Below are 25,521 nucleotides of genomic sequence, written 5' to 3'. Positions count from 1 at the left end.
CAAAGGGGGCTGGAATTGATGTGTCTGCATCAAAGTGCTGTTCTGTTTTGTTTGATAATCTTTAGAGGATGTTTCAACATCATTATGAGGTTTAAAAACAGCTAGCAGGAGCCATTAATCTCTGTTTTTCTCATTTAAGCTAATGCTAGCTGCCTTATATTGCCACAAATCTCACACAGTAAGCTAACGCTAATGATAATTTTAACCCCAAATTAATTTCATGTACTCTAAACTCATGAACATGCTAGAGTTAAAGCGAAAAACCTACCCGAAGATTTGCTGAGTCATGCTAGCATACCCTTCACACTGTTTGTTTACGTCTACAGGTAGCGTTAGCACAATTAGCTCACAAGCAGCCAAAAAAAACAAAGTCTCTAAGAGTGATAAATGAGATTGCACTCTTAGCAGGAGGTTAATCCGCTGGTGAGCTAATCTACTGGAGAGCTAATCTGCCTGAGAGCTAATCTGCTCATATGTTGACTGCCGCCTGTGCGAGCTAGTGCAATGTTATCTAATGGAATATGCTGAGAGCTTGCTAACTGGCAGTTAGCTTGATGTTTGTGTGTGGTAGTAAAATGTTCAACAGTGAGCAAAACCACGCAACAAAATTAACCCTTTACATACTGTGATAGCATCAGTGCTACTTCTACCTTTGCAAAAGTGTTATGACTGTAACTTTTTCACTGTTTCTTCAATCAGAAACATTCGAACAACATTGGAAACCTAAAAAAAGTGTATTTTCCAATGATATATGGTTCATTATGGTAGTCACAAGCATGTGACATAGCCCCCAAAACAAAACAGCAGAAATATCCTGAAAATGCTAAATGACCATAACTCCCCGAGTTTTTGCCCAATTTGAAAAATTCCAACGCCGATAAAGAGCTGGGAAGCTACGTTTTCCATCATTTTCAGTGTTTTGTCTTATCTTACTAATAAAGTACTAAAAAAGTGGCCAAAGATCAAAAATAGGGTGTTTTTAGACTACAATACAGCCATGATAACAAAATATGCCCATACCGCCTACTAGCTAGCAGCTCTTGCTAGCTGTGATGGAAATAAGTTCCTTAAAGCTAATGACGCTTGTTCAGATGGTCTTCATCACTATCATCCTCATGATTTGGCATCATGACTTCTTTCACCGATGTAGCACACTCGATGGCCAGTCCTGGAAAGGTAAGTTAGCATCAAGGTAAGTAAGCACCTAGTTGCAAATTTGGCAACATTGCTCCTCCAATGGGGTTTACCAACAATCATCAACCTCCCGACCAGACTTTATAACTCATAACAAATGTAATGAGTGCAAAGCAAACTTTATGGAAAGAGAAACCATCCCCTTGTTCATTGGAAACAACCCGAGCTAGTTGAATTGCATGACTACCCAAATGGAACTAAACGTAATTAAGATCTACTCAAGGTTAATTTGGTCAGTAATGGCATTAAGTATGTATGGAGTAGCCCTTTTCTAAATACCAGTCCATTAAATCTGTATTATTAAGGGATGATACTGAAATGAGACCAAGCATATACACATTAAAAATAATTAGTTTGTTCTATGTGTTTTTCCTGGAAGAGGATGAGAGGTTGGATTTAATGTTTAGTTTTGCTAATTGTCTATTTAAACATGTTTCTTCACAATGCCTTCCCTCAGTGAGGAGCCAGTTATTCATGTCCTTTGGTTGAAATCAATTGGTCGATGTCCACTCATTTGAGCTCCATTCAAATCACAAATAAAAGACGGTCTTTTTCGAAACGGAGCTTTGGTCGGCAAGGAGTGCTTCTTCAAAAACTGGCATCTCTCCAAGAGAAACAACCTTCCTTTTTCTCTCTTTTTTTTTCATCTCATTTGAAAACTTGGTCCCAGATTGCCCTTAAACAGAATAATTTTCATGCGCCGAAAGCGTTTGCTTTGTTACCCCTCTCGCAAGGCTAGCTTCTATGAACAGCGGTCTGAAATTACCAAATAATCCATCAAGAGCCAGTGCTTTTCAGAGCGCGCTACCTCGTATCAAAGGCTTACCTTGCCTTGTATTCAAATTTCCCTGCATTATTTGACCATTCATTTCTCTAGAATAAAAAAAGCTCCGGAAGATATAAAATCTCTGAAAGATGTATTATAATGGAGAAAAATCACTTATTTACTCATGAGTAGCCTTTAATTTATGCTGTCCCTGAACCGTCAGTGGCGAGTGAATACACTCTTATCTATTCAGCTCTTTTTAATATCACATATTAATCTGTTAAGCATTCAAAACAAAGCTCCATCTTTACAGCAAAGTCGCCATAAGTCTCTCTGTTTATATGAGAACATTAAGAGAGATCGTTTTACCCATAGCATTATCAGTGCACACTCCACTGGAGATGAACGCTTACTTATGTGCGCATAAGGTATATATATGTGTGTGTGTGCAATCACAACATATGCTGGAGTCAGTGGGGAATACTTTTCCCCAGAGGGTCTTCCACACAGCCCTCCAGTCAGTGTCTCAAATTAGAGAGCAGCAGCATAGCCGTGCCTCATCCACTTTAATAGCGTTTTAACTGTTATTGGAGCTCTTATATATGAGCATTCAGCGATGCTGGTCATGCCGGCACGCCTATGAAAAGGACAGTGCCACAATAGCCTCCAACTGAACTGTGACAGGCCAATTAATGAGCCTTCATCGGGGAAACAGTCGTTACATAGGTCGCTCTAAGAAGTGTAATTAGAATGCATTGTGGAGCCTTGTTTTTATTGGGCGCGTTAAATTGAAACCGTAAACGGCGTGGATTTGGGTGCAAACATTAAAAAAAGGTGCCTGTTTATGGAAGAGATGCAAAGAGGCGAGTTGGTTTCTCCTCCACACACACACACACACACACTCACACATAAATGTCGCCCATGAGGCTTGATAGATGTGTCACAGTGGGGATGTGAATGGGAGCCAATTACATTTATAATGTCAGACGTGGTGCAGAAATTAGCTTCAGTATTATTATGTGGAAGCTAATTGCAAGGAAATGCTAAAATGATTTAAATCACCAGGGCTATTTGAAGACATTAAGACATTTTGAAGATAGCTACAGCGCTAACAATTTGTACCACCCGCTTTATAATTACATTTAATAGGTTGTCTTATCAGTGCTCGAAAAGTGGATTCGGATTATCGCCAGGCTGGACAGAACAAAATTGTATTTTTTCCTTTTTTTTTTTTTTTTTAAAGTGATGAGTGCTGGCCATTCTGCTCATAGGAGAAGGGAGAGAGATAATATTCCGGGGGTTAAACTCTTGGATTGCCTCTTCAAAAGGTAAAATGAAGCAGAACGCCATTGGCGGGGGCCATGCTTTGTGTTTTCAAGAAGCCAGTCTGGAAGGTCTACTATTGGCATTCAGCGCCACTTAACTTCCCACCGCAATAGATTTCCTACAGTATGCAAAGACACATACAGAGCGTGTTGCCAAGCCGTCCTCAGAGTTGACCCCATCCAGCGGCACTGACCTCACCATTGTCGGCGCTCTCAGCATTCAGATTGTATGCTAATAAGGGCAGCGATGGAGGGAAGGGGGAGCTGGAGACATGCTTTGTTATTAAGTGTACGCAACACTTGAGTTGCTGCTGCTTATTAATGTTCAGGGTCTAACACTTGAATGGTTATGAATTCTGTTGGTTTTACAGAAGGAGGCAGTTTGTGAGTATTGTCCAAAAGAAAAAAGATGGTGGGAAAAAAGGTCAGGATTTAAATAGAATCTTTAGAAAAACTTGACTTTTGTTTGGCACTAAGAGAACACGTTTTCCCACCAAATTCACGTCACTCAGTGCACTTGTTTATGAAGGACGTTGGTGTTGGGTACAGAGGGATGTAAATACTCCTTGGTCTTAAGGCTAGCTGTGCTTTAAGTACAGTCTGAATAAGAAAATCTGTAGAGGAAGAGATGAAAGAACTACAGTCAGAGCAGACAAGATCAGGATCTGTGGAGTGCATAGGAATTTTGAAGGGCAAAGCCAAGAAGAAAAACCAAGAGGGCAGTCCAGTGTGTTTTTCCAACCAGGAGGGCAAAGTAGCGCAAATCTTTTTGGACAGGAGAGCACTTCGGTGAGCATTTTTATCAAACAGAGGGTCCCCTCAGCATGCATTTTTGACTTCCAGGAGGGAGACAGTGGAGACAAAACAGAAGGGCACTTTAGTGTGCGCTTACATCAAACAGAGGAGCACTTTAGCGTGCATTTTTGTCGTATAGGAAGGCACGTAAGTGTGCACTTTTACCAAACAGGAGAGCACATTAGCATGCATTTTTTGTCAGACAGGAGGGCACTTTAGCATGCATTTTGGTGAGCATTCCTATCAAACAAAAGGGCACTTTAATGTGCATTTTTGTCAAACAGAAGGGCACTTTAGCATGCATTTTTGCGTCACAGGAAGGAAACTTAGCATGCATTTTTGTCATACAGGAGGGCACTTTGGCATGCATTTTAACCAACCGAAAGGGCACTTTAACACACTTTTTTTCCAACCAGGAGGGCAATTAAGCACAATTTTTTTTTTGCCAACAACAAGGGCATTTTTGCACAAATTTTTGTCAAAAAGGAAGGGGAATTTTAGCATACATTTTTGCCAACCATAGACCCCTTTTTGCAAATTATTGCCACCCAGGATGGCACTTTAATGTGCATTTTTGTCAAACAGAAGGGCACTTTAGCATGCATTTTTGCGTCACAGGAAGGAAACTTAGCGTGCTTTTTTGTCATACAGGAGGGCACTTTAGCATGCATTTATACCAACCGAAATGGCACTTGAACACACTTTTTTTCCAACCAGGAGGGCAATGAAGCACAATTTTTTTTGCCAACAACGAGGGCATTTTTGCACAAATTACTGTCAAATAGAAGGGGAATTTTAGCATACATTTGTGCCAACCATAGACCCCTTTTTGCAAATTATTGCCACCCATGATGGCACTTTAATGTGCATTTTTGTCAAACAGAAGGGCACTTTAGCATGTATTTTTGCAACCTAGTTAGGAAACTTAGCGTGCATTTTTTTTCAGACAGGAGGGCACTTAAGCATGCATTTTTACCAACTGAAAGGCCACTTTCACACTTTTTTCCAACCAGGAGGGCAATGAAGCACAATTTTTTTGCCATCAACAAGGGCATTTTTGCACAAATTACTGTCAAATAGAAGGGGAATTTTAGCATACATTTTTGCCAACCATAGACCCCTTTTTGCAAATTATTGCCACCCAGGATGGTACTTAAGTGCACATTTTTGTCAAATGGAGGGGCACTTATGTATTTATACCTCCCAGAGCAAAAATTAAGCACACAAGCTAGCACCAACTGTGAGGGCACTTTTTACACAAAAAATTGTTGTCAAACAGGAGGGCACTCTAGTGTGCATTTTTGCCAACAAGAGGGCACTTGAGCACAAATTACTGACACCCAGGAGGGAACTTTAGGCTATATTTTGATTAGACAGGAGAGCACTTTATCACACGTTTTTGCCCAAAGAGGGCACTTCAGCTTGTATTTTTGCCACCCAAGAGGGCAGTTTAGTGCGTTTTGCCACCCAGGAAAGCACATTTTGGCAAGAGGAGTGCGCATTTTTGCCCCCAAGCGGGCACGTTAGGGCATGTTTTTCAACAAGGTTTTGAAACTCAACAGCTCTACAAATTAAAGGTTCATGATTATTATTTCACAGCTAAAAATTTGACTCAAAAACCTGTAAAGCAGCGCCAAGTGAAGGGAAGTGTTTCTACATTCTGTGAGCAAAGGTAGCCAGAGGCTTAGAGCTCTCTGTCCGCAGCACCTGAAATCCTTATCCACAGGTGTACAATCAGCAACATAAGCAAGAGGCCCTTTACCCTAAGACCACATCATCCGCCGGGCCGGCCACGCAGACCCGGGGTGCCACTCCGAGCTTAGAAGGAGATTAAGGCCTGGATCTGGCAAAGGAAGAAATGTATCATTCATAAAGCAGCATTTCCTAATGGTGTATGATGTCTGCGGCGTGTCTTAACCGTTTAACCCCTGGCTCAAATTAATTCCACTTCAAGTTTGGCTTTTAAGATTTCTCAGTGTGTGTGGGATTTTGACTCAAATTAAAACGTTTGGGCCTGCCGGTGCAGACGGTGGAGATGATTTGATGTTTTTGATGTGGGTTTGATCTACAGCAAGATTCTCATCTTGTGTTTATACATGCAGAGCAAATATTGCAGGGGTTGGTGATACTGAAAGTCTGCTTATACTTTGATCACATGGCGTTAAAAACGTATATTTGAACTCCACTGGTGCCAGGCGACTTGAAAAGAAACACACGAATTAGCCCTTCTGGTTCCGTCTGTCACCAAACACATTCTCTAACTTCTAAACAGTCCAAGGCAAACGTTGAATTTCATCCTGTATCAAACTCATTACTACTCTTAACAATTTCACATTTTTGGGATTGCAAAAGTGCATTTTTTTCATGTTAAAACCTTCAGGGCCCGGTTGTTTCAGGGATATTTTTTGGGACGTGGAATCTACACAGAATTCAGAGAATGCTCGTATTGTTGTGTTTGGATTCCTTAAATGAATCGGTTAACTTTCGAAGGTCAGCGAAAACATTTTTGCCAATTGGAGGTGGAATTCAATACGATTTTATTTGTGCTATTGTAACAGGTTGAAGGCTGGTGAACTCATTTAGAAGACAGTGGTGTTGTATTTAAGTTTGTTAAAGACAGTAAGAAAATTAATTTGACTTCGGACAAGCAGGGACTATAACTTTTATGTGTTTACCGTAAAGCCTCTAATAAAGGCTCCAGGTCTTTCTTTAAGGATTTATGTGAATTATCCAAAAAAAGGAGTTAAGTTAATTAAGTTAATTTGGGGATTTTTTTAATGCTTTTCGAGAAAAGGACTGTGGTTCGAGCAGGAAACTGGCCATAAACCCCAAAATACTTAAAGCTCCAGTAAGGGATTTTTAACTTGGGTCTACTTTGGCGCCCCCTGGGAGAAAAGCAGAGATTAGATGTATCAATTAAAGGGGGTTGATTTCAGTTATCACTGAACGCCGTCTCTGGTGGTTCTTCGTGACCTTTGAGGGGACCCTGAAACATTGGTGTAGTAGCTTTAATATCAAGTCTTGTAAACTTTAAAGTGCTGCCAAAAAATGTTTTGAATCCTGAAGGTAACAGGAGCAGGTATAAAAATTGTGACTTGTACAAAATAAAATTTAAGTAATTTTTTGGTTCTTTTTTGTGCTTTTTCAAAAACAAAGAGCAGGAAACTAGCCTCATACCCAAAAAAACAGGCCACCCACTAGAGGGCGAATTTCATGGGGCACGACTTATACAATAAAGCCACCTGTGCCCCAGTTAGCTTAAAATTTGACACCTCATTTAAAGAGCAGCAGAACTGTTCCTCTCGTAATACTTAAAGCTCCTGTGCAGGACTTTAAGTTTGGGTGCACTTTGGCGCCCCCTTTGGGAGAAAGCAGAAGTCAGAGGTATCAAGTAAAGGGAGTTTGATTTCCCTCAAGGTATGGCTAACCAGTTATCACTGAATGTCCTCTGGTGTTTTTTTTGTTACATTTGAGCAGACCCTAAATTATTGGTGTAGTAGCTTTAATATTTAAGTCATGTCACCTTTAAAGTGCTGAATCCTGAAGGTAACAAGAGCAGGTATAAAAAAATGTGACTTGTAAAACAGAAAAATTTAAGTAATTTTTTGGTTCTTTTTTGTGCTTTCTCAAAAACAAAGAGCAGTAAACTGCCACAAACCCAAATCCGGCCACCCACTAGAGGGGGAACTTCATGAGGCATGACCTAGACAATTAAGCCACCTGTGCCCTAGTTAGCTTAAGATTTAACACGTCATTTCAAGAGCAGTAGAACTGTTCCTCTCGTAATACTTAAAGCTCCTGTAAGGGACTTTTAGTTTGGATGTACTTTGGCGCCCCCTATGGAAAAAGCAGGAATTCAAAGGATCAATTAAAGGGGGTTTGATTTCCAGAAGTTACAGCTAACTAGTTATCACTGAACGCCATCTCTGGTGGTTTTTGATGACCTTCGAGGGGACCCTGAATCATTGGTGTAGTAGCTTTAATATTTGAGTCGTGTAACATTTAAAATGCTTCTAAAAAATAATGTCTTGAATCTTGAAGGTAACTAAAGCAGGTATAAAAAGTGTGACGTGTCATCTGCATTAGCATGTTAGCATCAGCCAGCAGCAGGAGGGAGGTTTGTGAAACCCTCGGCTGCTGCTGCTGATGAGTCGTCCTTGATTTGAGTGTGGCGGTAATCAAGCTCTGTGTGCAGTTAATTCTATGTTCCATTATGTGCTTACATGCATAGGCACATGGTGAATGATTCCCCCCTCTACACACACACACACCAAGCGTACACACACACACACACTAAACAGATAGAGCTCTATACGTCTCTCTACCTTCGCTGCTGTGTGAGTCATTAGCCATTCCAGACGCAGGGTGATCAGCAGAGCCAGCCTGGCCTGAGACAATTAGAGACCCCAGAGGTGGCTGCACATCACAATGAGCCCCGCGGCCATGATTAAAACATCAGCCGCGCTCTGTGCAACGCTGACGGGAAGAGGGAGAAAAGGGAGGGGAGGAGAGATCACAAAAAAGAGATGAGTTGAGTTCTATCGACTGCCTATGTTCCTGATTAAAAGAAGGGTTTGTACATCATTTCATGAGCTGGAGGAAGACGTCAGACGGGGGCTCATTTGTGCTTTGTGAACATAATATCCCTAACACGCACATTTTAAAGAGTCACATTCAAGTGTTCTGTTGCTTGCAGACAGTGGATTACCTGTGCTACGATGCTGCTATCTGCTTTGACATTTGTGGCTTTGATATGTATCTCAGGGAAAGGAGATTTAGATAGTAAATCCCTCAAGAAGGGTTTCGATGAGCCCAGGTGTTCAAGACTGAGAGATGCAAGCGCAGCACTTGAAACTCAAGTGATTTTTTTTGTTTTAGGACTCAAACTTTAAAGAAACAAAAGGAATCAGATGATCATTCATCAGCAGTAGATATCGCTCCAGTGAGGGGAAAACCAACTGTGCTATTCCCTCTGTGGTTTACCCTCCCATCCCCAGCCCTCGCTACCAGGCCCGACCCTCATCTCCCCCTTCACCCTCCCCCCTGCCCCCCTCTCCTCCTCTGGAGCCCGGCTGTCCTCTGATCTGGAGCGACACCGACCACTTACCGACGGCGGCGGTCCTCCAGGAGAAGGTTGAGCTCTCCCAGAGTCCCCGCGGTGTGCGAGCCCTCTGTCCCTGTGTTCTTATGGTTCAGTCACCATTGAGCAAAGCCACGTGGGAGCTCCACTCCAGCGTCTACACTGAGACTCCCTGAATGCCTGCTGTGCTGTGCTCTGCTGTGCTGAGCGTTGTTCCTTTGTGGAACCAAAGGCGAAGACATGTCGCATGTCGCAGGTTGCAACTTTTTTTCATTCCTTGTCATGTTTTCCAAAAAGCTGCACAGAAAGTGCTGCTTAAACTTAAATGAAGGGTAAATAACGCCTGTCTGGCGCAATTTGGCATCTAATCGGTCTACGTCGAGGCTGCTGGTGCTGTCTTCGCCGCATCCCCTCCTGTTCTGACACATGCTATAACGGCTTATTAAATGTGATGGCTGGTATTATTCAATTCGGAAACAGTCGTACCTCAAAGAGCAAAGAAAATTACAAAATTGATTTGATGACAGCTAAATTGCAAGAGAAAGGCCTTGATTTAACCAGCCAATGTAAATGAGTCCAATTTAGAATCGTGTAATGCGGGGCCGGCGGAACGCGGCGGAAAATGATCAGGCCTGGCCAGTCACAGATATTAAAATGAATTATATCTAATCGGAATTTTAGTCACGCTACATTAACTAATAGAAAGTTATTAACATTTCAAGAGCGCGGGGAGGAGAGGGAGGGAAAAAAAAAGCTTTTGCCTGCAAAATTAACAGTGGCTGGGCTGACCCGTGGGCCGGCGGATGTGAGCACTGTAATGACAGCATAATGGCATATTTACATTTAAAACCTCGCCGGCTAATATTCAGATCCAGACTGAGACGTTAAGTCAAGGAATATTTGGTTTGGCCTCGTGGCCTTTCTGCTGAGGGTTTCTCTGATTCCAACGCTACACTCCAACTTTTAATTTCCTTCTGCTTCCTTTTTTTTTTTTCTCATCCTTCCTGCAAGTTGTCACCGCTTTCTTTTGTAGCATGTCTGGCATGCATGCCGTAAAGTGCCATCTCCTTCCCTTGTTCGCGTCTCCTTTCATCTTTTCATTAGCACGTCTATAGAAACGTGTTGTCCCCACCTGTGTTTGTCTTTGTCTCCCTCTCATGCTTGTCATTAAGGGCTACGAGGCCAGCGATTTTACCTCTGGCAACAGAGTTTTGTATTTTAAGTGTTTCACTTTTATATTAATTTTCTTTGCTCACCAATATCACTCCACTCTCTCAAGCGTCTTCAATCCGCTCCTCTCTATCTTTTATTTTTTTAAGTTCAAGGGCTGCCGAGAACACACAGGAGCGCTTAAAGACACAGCTTTTGAGGCTGTTGATACCTGCCAGGTTTTGCTAATTTTCAAAGTACAGTGAATAAACCATAATGAAACAGCACCCAACAGTCAGCCAAGGACGGCGCCGCATTCAAAGATGTTTCATCGCTTATCACACACTGCCCACCGAGCCATTAGTATTCACAACATATTAGAAGTTTCATGGACATCATACAAGATGAACTCAAAGCGTAGTCAATCCTTAATAAAGGCATCAAAATCTTTCAGTATTCACAAAGTTTGTTTTCATGACCGGGGGTTATTCAAATTCCTGTGTTTTTCAGCAAGTGAATAGAACAATTTGCAAGCACACAATGTGTGTAAGAGTGTGTGCGCGTCTCCGTGTGTTATTGTTTCTGGGTTTTTTCGCCAGAGTTGGGCTGACCTCTGGCTCTACACGTTCAGCGCCAGACATCAGCGCTCCTCTGCTCTCCTCATTTCCACTCCTCCGCTTGTCTGCAGCCGCTCTGTTCATCCGCAGCGAGCGATGAAATTTTTACATAGGACAGACCGGCTGCTTTATAATTTAACACAGCATGGAGCCAGAGCAGGAGCTGAGACTATACTGTGGTGATATGTTTAATGTTTGATTTTCAGCATCTATGTGCTGGAAAAATGATACCTGAACGCTTCCTGACACTTGTACACACACATGTGTGAAGTGTAAACCAGGTGTCTGTATCCGTGTATGTCTTCCCTGAGCCAGCGGTGGTCTGTTCGGAAAGGGAGGGGAAAAAAAAGCAACAAAGAACGTCTCCAGCTCTGACGTCCAGCCAGCAGACCTTCCTCTCAGCTCACCATCTGCTCCCCAGGTCACCACACCCACCCACCCACCCACCCATCCACCTTCCCCCCTGCACCTCCCTCCCTCCTGTGTCCCTGCCTGCGAGCTCAGTAACTGGTTTCAATATGCACTGATGTGTGAAGCGCTTTGAGACTGAGCTCTGATTTACTGTCGACTAAAAACTTCCCCCCAACAGCTATTTTATAAACACGTCTCCTCAGCGCAGGAGACTCAGCTCTCTGGCAACTTGCTGTGAATTTAGAGTCAAAAGCACCTCACTGTGACCTTACAGCAGGCATTTGACCTTTCATTTCTCCTTATTACCTCCAAAAGTAACAAGAAATAAGGCGTATCCATGAACAGGTTACATAACTGACACATGGCTTAACGCTGAGAAACAGCTTTACACAATGCTTCCACTCATTACAACTCAGTGTGCAGGGATGGGTCTGACAATCTGTGCTAGAGTGCCCTCTTGGTTGGAAGCAACACAGTAAAAATCCCTCTGGAGGCAAAAATGTGCGCTAAAGTGCCCCTTTGGAAGGCTAAAATACTCGAAGGTGTCCTTTTGGGGAGTAAAACGCATTTAAGTGCCCTCTTAAGTGGCAAAAACGCCTGCTAAAGTGCCCTCTTGGAAAAACATACTTTAGTGCCTTTCAAGGAAAGAAGGGAGCTCAAGTGCCCTCTTGTAGGCTAAAATGCGCTGAAGTGCCTTCTTGATTGACAGAAAATGCGTTTAAAAGCCGTCTATAAAGGCAAAAATGGGCACTTAAGTGCCCTCTTGGAGGCTAAAATATGCTAAAATATTCTCTTAGGAGGCTAAAGTGTGCTATAGTGTCTTACATGGTGGCAAAATATCCACTAAAGTGCCCCCTTGAGGGGCTAACTTGTGCTAATGTGCCCTCATAGGGGGCTAAAAGGTGCTAAAGTTCCCTGTTTATAGTTACTGGGAGGCTAAAATGCACTTAAGTCCCCTTCGGAAGGCTAAAATGTGCTTTGATACCCTCTTAGGAGGCTAAAGTGTCTTCTTTTCCCCCTTGGGCATCAATATGTGCTAAAGTGCACTTTTCGGAGGAAAAACAAGCCCCGAGGTGCCCCCTCAGAGGGCCAAAACACTAGAGTGCCCTCTTTGGAACCAAAATGCATTGAAGCGCCTCTGTAGAGCCAAAAACACACCAAAGCACCCTTTTGTGGGGCATAGCAAGCACTCCAGTGCCTCCTTGAGGGACTAACTTGTGCTAATGTGTAAGCTTCCTAGGAAGCTTAAATGTGCTTAAATGACCTATTCAGAGGCAAAACAAGCGCCAAGGTGTCTCCCTAGAAGGCCAAAACCCACTGAAGTGCCCTCTGCAGAGCCTAAACATACCAGAGTGCCCTCTTGTGAGGCAAAGCAAGCACTCAAGTGCCCCCTTGAGGGACTAACTTGTGCTAATGTGCCCTCTAAGGAGGCTTAAATGTGCTAAAATGCCCTTCTGGGAGGAAAAGTGCACTCAAGAATCCTCCTAGGTGGCAAAAGATGTTCTTGGCCAAAGTTCTTTATTAGTAGGCAAAACAAGTGCTCAGGCCAAAAAGCTCTAAAGTGCCCTCTTGTGAGGCAAAGCAAGCACTCTAGTGCCCCCTTGAGAGACTAACATGTGCTCATGTGCCCTCTTAGGAGGCTCAAATGTTCTACAGTGCTCTTTGGATGGAAAAACACATTAAAGCCCCTTTTTGGCGGCTAAAATACACACTAAAGTGTCCTCTTGTTAGACTTAAAATACTAAAGTGCCCTTCTAGGAGGAAAAGTACACTTAAGAACTCTTTTAGGAAGCATAAGTGCACTAAAGTGCCCTCTTAGTTGACAGAAATGCACTGGAAAGGAGGCAAAAACTGTGTGCTACAGTGCCCCTTAGAAAGCAAAAAAATGATAAAGTATCCTGTCCTTAGGCAAAAACACACCAAATGTGCCCATCTCTAGGGGGCCAGAACATGCTACAGTTCCCAAGACAGATCAAAATGCTTGATAAAGTGCACCCCTGGTTGGCAGAACACACTAAAATCTGCAGAACTTAGTTCCTTTTTTGTGCGGAGAAAGCACTGTATGTTCCTTCTTTTCATTTCACCCTTTCCCTCCACAAAACGCCTGTACATACCACGGTTTTGAATCTCTAGAAAACGACAGAGTTCTAATGTACAGCGTTATGTGCAGGTTACAGCGTCCTCCAAGCATCTGCTGCCATGAGCCTGAAAATCACCTGCAAACATCTCTGAGACGTTCAAAGTAAATATATGTTTAAGGGATTGATGCATCCCGGAGCTCCGAGCATTTTAATTGTTGTTTTCTCGCACAGAAAAGTCTCACATACCAATAATTCTCTGCAGCCGCCTCGCTGAGATAGCTTGCAGCCTGTTGTTGTTGTACTCTACTTAATTAGACTTCCTCTAATGGTGGGTCTATTTTTTTATGCCGTGTGTGTGTGAGTGTGTACCTGTGAGCGGCAGGGCAGGAGTGTTAGCGAGCTGGCTTGGTTGTGTTTTCTGTGGTGTCTGCTAACATCCGTTAGCACCCTGTGGAAAAAAAGGAACAGTTAGTCTCCCCCCGCCACTTTACAAATGAAATCAGTGCTGTGAGGCGGTGGATTAATATCATAAGGAAGGCCAGAGTGGGCCATTAGAGTGGTGTAATGTTGCTCCGGGGCCTTGTGATGGATGGCCATCGGCGCTTCGGCCCTATTTGCACACAGTCACCTCTGTGGTGGCCGCCATTAGCAGGACATGGGAGGTAAGGGCTAAGGGATGGTAGCGAGGTGGTTGCACCAAGGTTTTTATTAGAGAGGTGTGTGTGCGTGTGTGTGTACTGTAAATGTCTGAGTGCATGTTTATATTTGTATCTGAAATTACCAGCCATGTGTGTGTACGTGTGTGTGTGAGTGTGTGGACTCTTCAGCAGACAGATGTTGCGCTCCCCGCCCTCCACTCCATCTAACGTGTCTGTCTCTCTCGGTGGACGGCCGTAGTCAGCGGCAAACACACTCAGCGTAATTAAGACAAATTAGCCCGGATGGCAGCTCGCAATAACAACAACATATGTTGGGAGGTTTGTGTACAGAAGAATACAATCAGAGTCATCATTAGCAAATCACTTAAAGTAAACACGATCACATTTTCCACCTTGGAGCACTCGTTGATTAATAAACGGCTTGATTCACTTTAATCTGTTCGTCGTTTCTTTCCTCAACGCTCTGTGTTCTCCTTCTTCCAGGGCTCACCGTGTCAGCGTTTTGGTTTCACCGCTCCACATGTGGGTGAAGTTTGCATAATGACAGTACGAATAAACAACAAACTTGTACTTATCCAAGTCAAAGCACAAACCAAACAGGAAGTCTAAGGAAATGTCTGTAGACCTCCAAGACAGGAAGGTCTCCAGGTACAAATCCATCATCTGCGAATGGAAGAAGTCCAGAACCACCAGGACTCTCCCTTGAGCAGGGGTGGCCAGCCAGTCAGAGACCAAGAGCCACAAAAATTACCGTGGTACCACAGAGAGCCACATCACACACGTGGTCTCACAAACACACTTCCTCTTAAACATAAACAAAATGACATAAAATGAAAGTCAATACATTTCCGTTTCTCAAACCAAGAATTATTGACTTGTCATCTATCTATCTATCTATCTATCTATCTATCTATCTATCTATCTATCTATCTATCTATCTATCTATCTAGATAGGTAGGTAGGTAGCTATGAGCACATGAGCAATTGAGAGGATCACATGTGGAGAAGTGAAAATGAAACTTAAGTATCAATCTCATCACCAGAATATTGATCAATACTGATCCCAATGTTGGATGAATGGATCGAAGAGCCACACACCGAAAGGCAAAGAGCCAGTTCAGTCTGTCTCAGGACAGCGCACTTTATGGTGTTTCCACTGACTAATCCCGGGACAGTTCCCCAAATAATCAAGACCAGCCGTCCCACTTTTTGGGACCCTTGCTTAGAGGTGTCAGACTAAACTGTGTCGCCCTGCTATGGCGTCACACTGTTACTTAACTGATGCGGCTATTGGCATCCGGTTTACATCTCGCCTACCACGATGGGGCATGGTTGGATGTGGAAATGCAAACAGGACCAGGCTTAACCGACCCATCCCGTACCAAACTGTACTGATCTAAACCGGACTGCTTGGTGGAACGGGGCTAAAGACAACCATCTCTGCAGCAATCAACCAATCATACCAAATGTATGGTAGAGTGGTCACACAGAAGGCACTCCTTAGTAAAAGGCAGCCCAACTGGAGTTTGCCAAAAAGCCCCTGAAGGACTCTCAGACCATGAGAAAGAAAGTCCTCTGCTCTGGTGACCTGGGCAGTGAAGCATGGTGGTGTCAGCATCATGCTGTGGGGATGTTTTTCAGCAGCAGGAACTGGGAGACCAGTCAGGACTGAAAGAAAGATAAAAAACTGCTCCAGAGTGTTTTAGACCTCAGACTTGGGTAATGGTTCATCTCTCAAGAGGACAGCAACCCTCATTGTTGGAATTCAGCTGTGACATAAAATGTGGAGAAGCTGTGAGAACTTTCTGGATACACTGTCCATTCTGCTGTAACTTTTCTTTAGTTACTAACACTGTTTTCTTCCTCTCTTCCAGGCTTTCCTCTCAGCAACAGCCTCATAAATATGGATCTAGCTGCTTATATTCATGTAATGTGGCCAAAGCTCGTCTCCACCTTGAACTAAATTAATAAGAATCCCCACTTTCATTTTTCATCCTCAAACATTTCTAACAGTTTCTTCTCATGCTTTGATTATCCATCCGTCTTTGTGTCTATCATCTCCTCTCCTCTCTTCTCCTCACTCTCCATGTCACTCCTCCCTCCTCCCTCCATCTCCCTAAACATTTCAAAAGAATGAATTACTTTGGGCTGTCACTTGGCCCCGGCCAAGAATTCATTTTTGTGGGTCAAGTGTTTCAAACTGTCATCTTTGACAGGAACCATCTCGTACAATAACTACACGGATGGACCTTGACTTGAAGCGCTTTTCTCTTTTTTTTCCCTCTTCCCTTTCCTCTCCTCTCTTCATATACATGCTAAAAAGATCGCTGCTATTGTTGGTGCAGAAATAGGTTAGGATGGCGAGATGGAAGAAGGGAGGTGAAGAGCGTAACCCGTGAAAAGGGCGGGAAAGGCGGAGATCAATACTGGATTAATAGATTCAACTCGACCACATGCAAAGTTAGAGGAGTGAAAATATCAAGAGCAATGGACGAGGCCTGAAATGTTCCAATGAGAGGATAAAGGAGACACTCGACACTACAGGAGAGCTGCAACATTTCTCTGCACCAAGGTCTTTAACATAACTAATTCAGTAAAGAAAGGGAAAATGCATAAAAGATTCGCCTCAATGTGAGCGATTGGGCAAAGATGGCATTGAAGTGAACATAAAGCTTCTGCATGTGTGTGTGTGTAAGTGTGTGTTTGCTGGGGACAGCAGGGCTTCAATGGCATTGGACTTGTGCAGACAATCTATTTACAGTGTGCTCAGGGGAGCTTATAAACAAATGTTGAGTAATTTCAGCCAGGAGTAATTACCCTTGCCGCTGACAAGGAGAGTGTGTTAGCACTCCCCTTCACCCTCGGCCCTGTCCAGAAGGCTTCGAGCTCCACAAACACACACTCCCCCACACTCACACAGGAGTGCGCAGACATGCACAGATGCACGTTATCAAAGTGGAGAAGTTCCTCGCGTACGTGTGGCGTTTGTCCAACGGTCGATAACACAAACACCTCCCCAGTGCTTTTTTGGTTTCACCTCTGTTTCTGAGAGTTGGATGATGAAATATGGCGGCCTGCTCGTGAAAACACGCCGTGGAGCAGTGAAGATATGCAGCTCAGAAACTTTGTCCAAAAAAAAGTAGCCGATGGATGACGGGTGAATCGAACCGCAACTGGCGGAGACAGACTGGAAAGAGATCTGGTGGAGATCTTGTAACTTTACTTACTTCCTGAATTTCAAGACTAGAGACAGGGGGTAAGGTTTTCCCACACTGTCAACAGGCAAAGGTGAAATATTCCATCTGGTTTCACCAAATCAGAGTTTTAAAAAAGTTAGAGAAGTGATCTATTCTGTGGCCGCCGCCTTAACGTGGAGGAGGGGTTTGAGTGCCTCAATGATCCTAGGAGCTATGTTGGTGGGAGCAATCGCCCCTGAAAGGGTCTCCCAAGGCAAACTGGTCCTAGATGAGAGGCCAGATGAAGTGTGGTCAAAGACCCCTTATGATGAGTACAAACAGAAATATGTTCACCCTGGCCAGAGGGTCTCCGGACCCTCGCCCTGGAGCCAGGCCTGGGGTTGGGGCCCTTAGGCGAGCGCCTGGTGGCCAGGCCTTTGCCCATGGGGCCTGGTCGAGCCAAGCCCGAATGGGTGACATGGGTCTTTCCTCCTGCAGACCCACCACCTACATGAGGAACCATAGTGGTCCCATGCAATGTGGGCGGTGGTCAAAGGCGGAGGCCTTGGCGGACAGATCCCCTGAGGCTAAGCCTTAGGGATAGAGCTGCTTCTCCTCCACATCGAGAGGAGCCAGATGTGGTGGTTCGAGCACCTGGTGAGGACGCCTCCCTTGGGAGGTGTTTCGGGCATGTCCAACTGGGAGGAGACCCCGGGGTAGACCCAGCACACGGTGGAGAGATTATATCTCTCGACTGGCCTAGGAACGGCTTGGTATCTCCTCTGAGGAGCTAGTGGAAGTGGCCGGGGACAGGGTCATTGGTCTTCACTGATGGCACTGCTGCCCCCACGACCCGGACCTGGATAAGCGGTGGAAAACGAAATGAAACGAAAAGAAATGGAGAAGTGATGTTTCCTTTTCCTTTTCCATCACTAGCTGTGTGGTTTCCATAGTGATTGGACATCCCCCATTTATTTAAATGGGAAACAAATGTTAAAAATGTTGAATATTTTAAAAAGTACATGGGTTAAAAATGTGAAAAATTCAAGCACAGTTCTTCTTAACATGCCACATTGTTTAAAATGTAAACGGTGACAATTTGACAATTGAATTTGACGTATGACCTCCTAAGGCCTCCGTAGGGGTAGTTTATGTCTCGGCTTTATGAACCTTTCCCTTAAAGATGAACTTTGGATCTGTCAAGGAGAGCCTCAGAGAGAGAACAAAACAACCCAAAGAGAGCGTCCTACACCCGCTCATTCCCCCTCATTAACATTCACCGGGCGTCGAGACAACAGATCATGTTATCGAATGCAAAAAAACAAGCAATCAAAGTCACATTCATTGCTCCATTGTTTTACATTTTAATCATTCGTGAGACTTAATTACAGGATTGAAATGTAACTAACGAACAAGCAAATTAATTTTCACCTCCACCTCTGGGAGGCAAAGCAGGGGCCAGATACCAAGCTTGATCCCCCCGCCTGATCGATTATGATCTCGCGGCTCAAACGGGAATAGATTCCCATGCAAATTCAGCCGGATCAATCGGCATTCCCACGGAATCAATGAAACAGCTTTTTCCAGTCCGACCAGAGGAGATTGTTTGGTTAGGAGAGGATGGACTGTAGAAATCAAAACTGAGGAAGCTGTGTGTCACAGATTTAACACCAATATTTCAAGAGAATAAGGATCTGATTGTTTTCAAACGTCACAACTAGTGGCTTTAAGCGTGAAACATCAAAGAAATGTTTCCTCATGCTGGGAAAGTTGCATCCTTTGGGAATAAAACTGAGGTCACTGGTGGGAAAGTCACATTTTCACATCCCACTGAACAACTTCAATGTCAAACCTGACTGCTGTGTCCTCCACACACACACACACACACACAGAGGAGAATAAACACATTTCCACTTATAGACTGCGTCGTCTGCATACGTGTTGTAGTTACATGAGCGCGTACAGGAGGCTGTGTGCGTGTTTCCTCAGAATTAAACGTGTACGTCTTTGTCCTCTCTTTGAATAACTTTCTCCCCAGCTGATATAAAATGCTGCGAGGGTGGCAGGCGACGTTAAGCGTCATTGTGTTGCCTTGGCCGAGCACTGCAGGAAGTTGTGTTTGGCACGAGGCCCGGAAGCAAGGTGAGGACAAACACTCCCAACAAACACACGCCGACATCCACAAAACCTACGGACGCATATCTGCTACATGGTCCACATTCACAGTGAGCGTGTGTGTGTGTGTGTGTGTGTGTGTGAGCAGGTGTTTGAGCGTGTACCCAGGTCTACCTTTCATCCGTGCGGAGATTTGGAGAGGCAGCCTCCTTAATTCTCCCTTAATTCATTTGTGCTCCAGATTCTCTGGGCTGCCGGGATAACCTGGGAATGATAATGAAGAGGAAGGAGAGACGGAGCGTGAGGAGTGTGAGGGTGGGGAGAGGGAAGAGGACATGAAAACATCACAGCACATGGCTCCTTCTCCTATCTCCCCTTTGAATGTGTTCAGAATGGATTTAGGGCTTTTCACAGAGTCTTTTAAGAGAAGATGGATCTTATTAGCGCTGATTGCTAGTCGCAGGACGTTTTCAGCCTCGGGAGCCCACCTTACTTAACCCTTTCACAGATGAACAGGGAGAGGAGCATTAAGAGGGACGGCGGTTTGATAGCATTTTATCAAATATGAATCCAGTATTGACTCCACTTATCGAGTGTGAGTGCTGTGAACGCTGTTTCCAATCTGAGGTATTAAGCCCTGAATCCAGACTGCTGTGATGATACTGGGAGACTCTAGTCCAATCCATCACACGTTATCCAAAGACTCCTTACCTCATGTTATATACTGACAGGGGTGTGTCTAGAGAAAAAGCCAAGGAGGGCTTTGGCCACCCAAGTGGCCACCTCAAAATCTGGGACTATTTTTTTTTTATTTGATCAGGTGTAATAGCACAAAAAATGTTCTGATTCCGATTCTAATTCTGGGCAAGGTTTTTGCATGCTTCAGACCCGTGATGTAAGCGAAACTGGAGATGGATGACGCCCAGGACTTTTTAAAATTTGCTTGCTCTGCTTCCCACCCAACCTCGCTAGTGCTCCTCTCATATGCTCTGCCCTTTAACAAACCTAAATGTTAAACATTTGTACATGTATATGACCAGGCAAATGCAGTTAATAAAAATTCCGGGAAATTCCTCATTAATTTCTGAAAATAACCACAGAACTTTCCAACTTTGGAAAATCCCTTAAGTTTGCAACCGTACTCCAAATAAACCATTTATTAACTTTGTTCAAACCACCTTTAGATTACATAGACACAGTTTTTCCATCAGCTGCAAAGATAAAAAGTTAACTAATTACAGATTTGTTTTCAAGAAAGAATATAACTTTTGGTGTAAGATTAAAAATAAAATATGATAATATGTACACTGAACCATAGGAAGTTTTAAAAAAGCCAAAGCACAACAAATACACATACTTAAAGACCTCCTGGACGAAAAATAATTGGTGTTAAATGCTCCATCTGGTGATCACATAGTAATAATGGAAATGTCCAAATGTACTCATGGTTAGTTTTGTTTATACATAATAAAAAACTGAGCGTAACCAGAGTCGCTTTCTACAAAACAGACCCAACAGAACACTAACAATACATTCAAAAGAAATAAGCAGTCTGAAGTACCTACTATATTTAGATGCTGTTTGGAAAACAGCCTCTGATTGGCTGTTTGCCTTGTGAAAGGTAGGACTTGTCGTCGTATAATCAAATATTCAGACTCAGTTACAAACACTGACTATAATATACGTATTTGTCATGACATCATCAGTCTGCTGCTGTTTTGAGGCTAATCACAGGGAGGGGGCCAGGTATTGGGAACGCCAACTTAACCGAACCAGGGTTGACATTTTAAAGCAACACACTGGTGTGAAAATGGTTGGGGAATGGAAGGAAAGTTATTGGGATATTTCAACTTGAAAGTTACACAAAGAGGTTGGGGTATGGTATTGTTTTTATATTATTTGTCATGCTAATTTGTTTTGTTTAGTTAGCATGTAGCTTAATTTTGGAATCGCGTTGATTGGTTGAGGGTGTAGGAGCTGGGTTGCCGTATTTTTTGGTTGACTGCTGTTTTCTTTGGATTACTGTTGATTATCATTCGTTCACGTTACCTTCAGTTTTTGACCTCGGCCAAGGAGGTTACATATCTGAGAGAGTTTGTTTGTCTGTGAACAACGCAACACAAAAACAAATGAACAGATCTTGATGAAATTTTCAGGAAATGTTCGAAAGGGGATACAGAAGAACTGATTAAATTTTGGAGGTGATCTGGATCACCGTCTGGATCCAGGACCTTTTTAGAGGATTCTTTATCATTGTGAGACAGGGCCGTTTTCACCATATGTGTGTATAACTCCACCATAAATGGTCGGATTGCTTTGCAAAACAACACAAGACAAAGTCACCATAATTTCTGATGAATGTTAAAGTACGATCCAGATCCTGGCGATATTCTGGATACTAAGATCTGTAATATGAAATATGTACTGGGTCATCATAATTTTCAACACTGTCAGGTAACAAATTATCGCAAAAACCTGCGACTAACATCAAATTGTAGCAGCCAGTCTGCTGAAAGGTAGTATAACATTAAAGTCGGACTAAAGTGTTGGTGGTCTGTGCTCTAGGCCCAACCACAGTCTACCTGAAGTTGCTACATCGCCTGTAAACATATAAAACGTCGATCAGTGGGTTTCTTCTGTCCTTAATTGAGCTGTATGCTCCTCTTCTTAAATAAGTCTCCAGAATGGGTTCAATTACCTCCCTGTAACTAATTGATCTTGCCTGAAACAACGGCAGCAGCAGAGTACAGTCCCAGCAGGGCACAGGCCTCCCCCCTCCAGGAACCCCCACGCAAACACTGCTGCTAATTGAAATTATTTCGATTAATATAAGCTAATCGAGGCTAACCACGCAGCATCACAGCGGGTCATGCAGTTGGAGAGCATCCCTGTTCTCTCCGTCTTCCTTTGCGTGCACTACACCTCTGTGTTTTGACAATCCGGCCCTCTTCAATACACAAAGCAACAATTCATCCCGCGGAGAAGAACAGGCGGGAAAAAAAGAAGGAGCTGGGAGCAGGGCCGATCGATAAACAGAGTCGGAGCTGTGATTTATTTACCGCTGCGTGTTATGTAGAGAGCGGGAGCACGGGGAGAAGAAAAAGCCTTCTGATATGGCCACAGGCAGCCGACATAATGGGGCCCTCTCAATCTTCAGTGAGTGGCTTGTTGGATTGTCAGGCAGGTTTTCCGCCGCTGTTCAAAAGCGATCAAACCCCCGAGACGCGGGCGACCAGACAGATGATTACTCACTGTAAACGATCCAGGAGGAGTGGGGGAAAAAGGAGAGGAATAACTACAGCGGATATTGATGACTCAATAGACTCGGTGACAGACGATTCCATTTGTGTCGAGATAAAGTGTTGACCGTCTCGGATCAATCATAATAGGGGGGCTCTTATTGAGCATAAAAACCATGTTTAATGTCATTAAACCCACATCGAGCCCCCTTCCCTCCTCTCTGGGAAGTGTACACATATCTGAGTACAGTAGATCGAGGAAGCAGAGGGGGGATGGGGGAGTTGTGTTGTTGTTGGGGAGGAGGAAGGAGGAAGGAGGAGGAGGAGAGGCATGGGTGAACAAGGGGGGAGAAAAAAAGAAACCTTCGAGGCAATCATTTCTGGCAGAGCGGTGGCAGCCAGTGTGTGTGTGTGTTTTGTTTCGTAATTTCAGGCGCTTCGGACGCCGCCGACACTCAGCGAGGGCCAATAACAGTTCGCAGACTGCTGATGTCATCACATTTTGACAAACTTCTCAATCTGGAGTGACCTTCCCGCAGCCTCACACACTCACCTCGCTAACTCTCCCACTGAGTGTGTGCATCTCCTGGACTCTGTGTCAGACGGCGCCACGGGGAGGGGGTGTTTGGCTTGATTCTGGAGAGATATAGAGATGGCATATAAAGATGTGATGATATGGTGATGGAGGATAACGCAGGAGCCTGTTGAATTAACAGTAACTACTGTGTCTTATCCATGAAATGTAATCGTTAAGATTCTTAGAGCAGGCATTAACATTTAGTCTACTATACTTGTGTTCTGCATGTTTAAAATAGTTTCATACTGTATTTGGGGTCAAATTAAAGCTTCTGTAAGGAATTTTTAGCTGCCTGTAATATTATCACCAACAAAAGCAAACTACGCACTCAACAGGTTGGACCCAAAGAGTGGATTTAGGGTCACAAGACACCTTCTCAAAAAATGCATTAAGAGTCATTTAACCAAGCATGTTTAATCTGTTTCCTACGGTGGCCAGTAGGAGTCAGATGATTCGCAAATGCTACAACACACCGGTATGATAAATATAGCTTTGTAGAGGTCTCACCATATTATTTCCACAATATTTACTGGTAATGTGTCATCTTATATTTAGCTTTAAGACTCAGTCATGCTTTAATGTTAGCATTATAGCGTTATATATAATGCTATTATTGGCATTATAGACTTCTAGTAGATGACTATTTAAATTTATAAAACAACTAACAGATATGCTACTGTTACTACATGTGGTTTTAAAGTGGTGCAGTTTGGTTGCCTTATGGCTCCTTGAAAATTTAATGGCATTGCATCATGGGACAGTTCTACAGGCGTAAACAACTGCCAATCTGGGATTATTTCATATAGACAGGGAGAAAAAAACAACAACTTGAAGCAACAAGATCTCACAATGTTCCTTTAAAAATGAAAAAATAATAGTAACATTAATATTAAATTTTGAAAAAAGTTTGGGGTGGGCTTGGGACCATTTGGCCCACCCTTAACACCACCCCTGCACTAGAAAACACCTTAATTTAACCTTTTTTCCATTATGGTGTGGCTTTTTCTAATCGTCTGACACCTACAGGCCACCATACGTAACAGATTAAATATACTTGGTGAAATATTTATTCATAATTTTTTTTTCAAAGAAGGCATCTAATGCCAGTAAGGGGTACCCAACCCACTTTGGGTCCAGCTTGTTGATTATCTAGCTTGTTTCTGTTTATAAATTTCTGCCTTTTTCACAACAGCTAAAAATCCCTTATAGGAGCTTTAATTTGGCTTGAATTTTAACATGGCAGAATAAAAAATAGGCAATAGATAGAAAAGGTGTACACATGTATATTGGACTTAATCACAGTCATATGATGCATCTTCACATCTATTTTGGTTTGCATTAGCATAATCTGGCTGTAAATATGTAACTTTTGTCAGTATTTACATTAGATTTAAGATTCCAAAGAGACAAATTAGCTTCACATGTCATATTTTGATTTATTAGACTGAGCTTACAGAGTATGGAGGTGACAGTGGAGACAGCAGGTAAACAAACGACACACCCCTGAGGTTCAAGGCCGAAACCAAAGTAAAACTGACTGAAGTAAAGACAAAATAAGGAGCTGATTCTCTCTGTTATGACTTCTCTAACACCTCATCTTTAGATCATGTGAGATAAACAGGAAATATGATGCTCACCTCAGCCTGCAGAAACTCCTGTGTGCTCCTGAGTGATCACATGATTAGACCCAGCTGTGAGTGCAGCAGCCACACACACACACATATACACACACACTGTCAGAGATCCTTGATTTTTTTGCAGATCATAGTGTAAAAAAGTAAATAATAGTAAAATAATCATAATATCAAGGCAGGCAGCCATGTTTGTGTTTGAGTTTTCCCACAATGCAGTGCAACAGGAACCTGGTGGAAAAGTGGGAGGAGCTCCAGAGAGGTCAAACAGGAGGGGATGAAGAGTTAAAGAGGGAGTGTTTGATGTGTTTTTGTGGAGTTAGACTTCACTTTCAATGTTTTATCACTTTTTATTCAGATGAAGAGGATGTAATGTGTAAATTTAACATATTAGCATCACCCACCTGCACACAGCAGCTGATGATGAGACAAACCTGTGGAGGAATCCACGCTTTGACGCTCACCCCATCAGTCAGGGCCCTGTCCTCTCCCACCCTCCTCCACCTTTCTCCCCTTCCTCCTCCTCCTCCCCTCCCTCCACCGCCGGAGGCCTTCACCCTGGGGCCCACCTGACTGACAGCTGTTGATTTGGATCTCTCCATCACACGCCTGATAAAAAAAAAAAAAAAAGGAGAAGGAGGAGGAGGGATTCTCATCCCTGCTGCAATTCCACAGGAATGGTGCACGGGACTTTCAGCCGTGGCGG

At 43.5% G+C, this 25,521-nt stretch overlaps 1 long non-coding RNA gene across 2 annotated transcripts; it reads right to left on the bottom strand.

Annotated features, from left to right (window-relative positions):
• Window positions 1-1,087: 1,087 nt before the first annotated feature.
• Window positions 1,088-25,012, bottom strand: LOC141785751 (uncharacterized). 2 transcript variants are annotated; one of them, XR_012597563.1, is made up of 6 exons: window positions 24,822-25,012; window positions 23,161-23,243; window positions 19,543-19,632; window positions 13,788-13,866; window positions 8,406-8,556; window positions 1,088-1,168 (listed from the first exon to the last, which is right to left on the bottom strand). It is a non-coding gene; the product is annotated as an uncharacterized LOC141785751 (long non-coding RNA). The 2 variants fall into 2 exon arrangements; XR_012597564.1 differs by lacking the exon at window positions 8,406-8,556.
• Between the last annotated feature and the right edge of the window lie 509 nt (window positions 25,013-25,521).

This window comes from Halichoeres trimaculatus, unplaced genomic scaffold, assembly GCF_033239565.1.
Source record: "Halichoeres trimaculatus isolate MK-OKI-2021-1 unplaced genomic scaffold, fHalTri1.1 fHalTri1_scaffold_24, whole genome shotgun sequence".
Taxonomy (NCBI): Eukaryota; Metazoa; Chordata; class Actinopteri; order Labriformes; family Labridae; genus Halichoeres; species Halichoeres trimaculatus.
This window is presented reverse-complemented; position numbering and strand designations above follow the sequence as displayed.